At 35.4% G+C, this 3,964-nt stretch overlaps 1 pseudogene; it reads right to left on the reverse strand.

Annotated features, from left to right (window-relative positions):
- LOC103999422 (mitochondrial phosphate carrier protein 3, mitochondrial-like) lies at positions 1 to 1,690 on the reverse strand (annotated as a pseudogene).
- Positions 1,691 to 3,964: the final 2,274 nt, after the last annotated feature.

Genomic DNA, 3,964 nt, shown 5'->3' on the forward strand with positions numbered 1-3,964 from the left:
CCAAGCATTTATAAAGAAAACATATAGCACAACTCGTAAAATGCAATTATCATGCAAAATCTTGATCAATCAAGATTTATCGACGTTTAAAACTAGCATTCAATTGCTTTTTTAATTCAACATACAATGATGAATCTCTTGATAAATCAAGCATTCAGCGGTTTACCAACACATACAATGTCAAGACAGATAACTTCTTACACACCACAATTATTAAGTGAGAAAACAAAGATAACACCGACCACTTAATATAAACAGAGAGAGAAAAGGAGGATAATTTTAGCTTACAAGTAAACCCTGCCCCCAGAGCGGAACTATACCTTTGTATAATCTGCAATAAATAATTTCGAGGATAAATAAAGTAATTACAAAAGAATAAAACAGAGGGAGAAAGGTAAAATGACAAAGAAAGAAATCATACCCCAAAACACCTTCAGATTTTACAAGCTAAGGTAATCCATCACGCAATCCCCTTGCAAATCCAGGCTGTGTCTGGACCCGCACCTTCACTGCCTCGAAGGGTCAGAGAGAAACATCAGCAATTAATTCAGCGGAAGTAAAACTCGCAAGGTAGATCAACATCTGATACTTGGTGGCATACTCTGGGCCAGCTACATCTGAATAGTACCTCTTGAAAAACTGAGAAAACCCAATCTTGCACGCCGCTAGCGCACTTAACCAAAGCAGGGTAGGTGCCCATCCCCTGAAGAAACCCCTGGCCCCTTGTTCTTTAAGCACGACCCCAAATCCTGAAGAGATGCTCTGGTACTTAGCTGGGTCGATCTAAAAAAAACTCCAGCAAAGACTTACGGTCAAAATGATACAATGAATAAAAATTGAGATCAACATCAACCCTAGTCAACAGAACTAATTCATTTCAAGAACGTATTCCCCAAATGGAAGAGTCGAGACCTTAATCCAGCCCTACCGAATCATTTTGAACAAAAACTGTACATTTGCTGCTAACACATGAAAACTGTTATGATCTCACAGAAACAGAGACATTTGCACCAAAATAAATCACACGAACTATAATAGAGACAATAAACCAATGTTGCCCAAATCCAAGGCATGCAGCAACCAAGTCGATAAATAAAAATCTGATGGCCTGGATCAACCATCCTAGAGAAGCTCAGATTTCCGAAATCCGAAACCATCAATACGATAGCATTTAAGAAAACAAAATCTTGAATTAAATTGTACAAGATTATATCACGACATTTAACGTTCTCATTCCACAAAAAAGAATAAAAGAAATAGAAAAGAAGAAGAAATAAGTGGTGGTGGAAGATCTTAGTAATCCGCGAGAACAGTCGAGGAACCGAATGGACTGGAAAGGAGTAATTGCCAAATGCAAGCATCAAGATCTAAGCGCACAACAAAGGCTTCCGGTTCTCACCTTCATGTTACACTTCACAAGGTCTAACGGGTGACGGCCATGTGGGTGAGGCCGTAAGCGGCGATGCCTCCGGCCGTGCAGGCGGCGGATAATAAGCGCAAGCACATCTCGGACTTTCCCGGCTCGATGGGCGCCTGAACAACAACGGAGATCGGCGATGGGCCATAGCCCGCGTCCGCCGGCGAGGCGAGGCAAGGGTCCGGCCCAGGACCAGGTCCATGGAAAGGGAGCGGAGGGAGAGTAAAGGAAGCTCGGGAGGAGGGATCAGCGAGAGCCCTCAAACAGATCCATCGCGGAGGCCAGACGAGCAAAGAAGAGAACCCATGCGACGGCTAACTTCCCGCGCCTGCGAATGGGACCGATTCTAAGAAGACTGATCAAAGCCGTTCCTTAAGGTTGTCGGTGATGTTATTTACACTATTAAAATAACAGAAAAACCTCTCAGATCTTCACATAATTACGAATTATATGGATATTATTTAATATATCAGCATCAGATAGAAAAGTTAGGGATCGAATATATGATAAGTTATCATATCTATAATTCTAGATTTTGGATCGAGTTAGTTAAGGTTAAGGTTTGAATTAGAAATTGTCAAGCTAAATATATTTATTTTCATGAAATATTTTATAGAGAAAGGAGTATTGATAAAAATAAAATTAAATAAATATTTTAAATTTTTTTAAACATTTTTTTTACTTTGTTTGAGGAGTTTAAAATGTTACATGTGATCAGAAAAATAGGTTACAATTTATAGGGGCAATAGTTGTAATCTTTTTTAAGCAATACGTAGATTTCTTTAGAGAAAATAGTGATATGGATGCAAATAAGTTATCCTAACAATTACATGATTTCCTAGGAAATTTTTTCTATAAGATGTTATATTATATTTCAAAAATTATGTGTGTGTCAAAAAAAACAAGAGGTAATTTGAAAAAAAAATAATAAAAAAAACCTATTAAATACTTTTATAGGATTAATTATAGATTATCCTATGTAATTAGTTATCTTTAATATATCAGTTCTTATACTTTCAAAAATTATATTAAGATCTTTATACGTAAACATTTAACCTCGTTGTTCCAATAAATTTTTTTTATTTTTAATTTTATAAAATTATCTTTTTAATTCTTATAAAAATCTTAATATTTAACTTTCGCAAATATAAAGATTTTAATATAATTTTTAAAAATATTAAAAATAACTCGTTACAAAAGACAACCTACAATTAACCCTACCTCCATACCTCTCAAGCTGGATGGATAGATTATAGCATGGGAATAGATATCGTTATCCTCTCTCTCTCTCTCTACGGGACACAATCTAGTCCAAAAGAGAAATCCAAAGCGACAGAGACTGCACGGCCATGGCGGCCATAGAAAGCGGCACCCACGCGCGGAACGGAGGGGGGGAGGACGATGGCGGCAGCAACGGTGGTGGGGTTGGCATGGAGCAGATCACAGTCAGTTGTATTATTATAACCGGCCTAAGCTCGTCGAGGTGGCGAGCGATGTCGATGTCGGCCACCAGCTGATGTCCGGTCGGCCGCGGCCTCGACAAAAGTGCTTCTTCCTATCCTGGTTGCAGTTTCGCAGCGCCATCATCAAACAAGCAGTGCAAGCTCGTCTTCGACCTTTGCAAGTTCGTAGCCCGTGGCATTTTCTGTCTTTTATTTTGCTGCTTTGGCTTCTTAATTTTTATTGAAGCTTTGACATGTTATTAATTATATCACTTCGAATATCTAAAAATATGTCACATATATCTCACTCCTTTACTCGTAAATCCACTAACTCAGGTTAACCACCTATAGATGTGATGATCATTGACTTTAAAATATTATAATATAAAATACCTTAAAATATCCTTTTATACTACTTCATCGAAAACTTCAATATAAATGGATAAATACAAAAGAACTATTAATTTGTGATAATATTTGTACTATCTCTATCCATATTAATGTCATTTAAAGTGTCAGCGTCTTGATGTTAACAACCAATCAACGAAGATTAACTACAGTCTTTTTGTATAATTTTTTTATTTTTTGGGGATATATATATGCTAAAATTAAATTTAGATGAACACACACACACACACACACACACACACACACACACACACACATATATATATATATATATATATATATATATATATATATATATATATATATATATATATATATTATAATTTTACCCTATCATAAAAAATAAGTAATCTGTTAGCTATGAATTTGTGCTAAAATATGCCATCAAAGCATAATTATCAAAACCAGATTGAATCGAATAGTCAAACAAAAAAAAATTAAGAATCAGACCATTACATGTCCGATTTAATTATTGGATCAATGTATTCAAAAATCAAAATGAACCCATTGACCTCATTGGTCTTTTGATAACTTCCTTGAAATGTTGGACTATATAAAACTGATTTAGTTTTGTAACATAACAAAAAAAATGTAAATATTTTTCAAATAAACTTTTTTATATTTCTTCAAGAAGATATTTTCATCCATCATCAAATTAGAATTGATACGTGAAAGAAATTAAAATTGATCCAGCTTT

Source organism: Musa acuminata, chromosome BXJ1-9 (genome assembly GCF_036884655.1).
Source record: "Musa acuminata AAA Group cultivar baxijiao chromosome BXJ1-9, Cavendish_Baxijiao_AAA, whole genome shotgun sequence".
Lineage (NCBI taxonomy): Eukaryota > Viridiplantae > Streptophyta > Magnoliopsida > Zingiberales > Musaceae > Musa > Musa acuminata.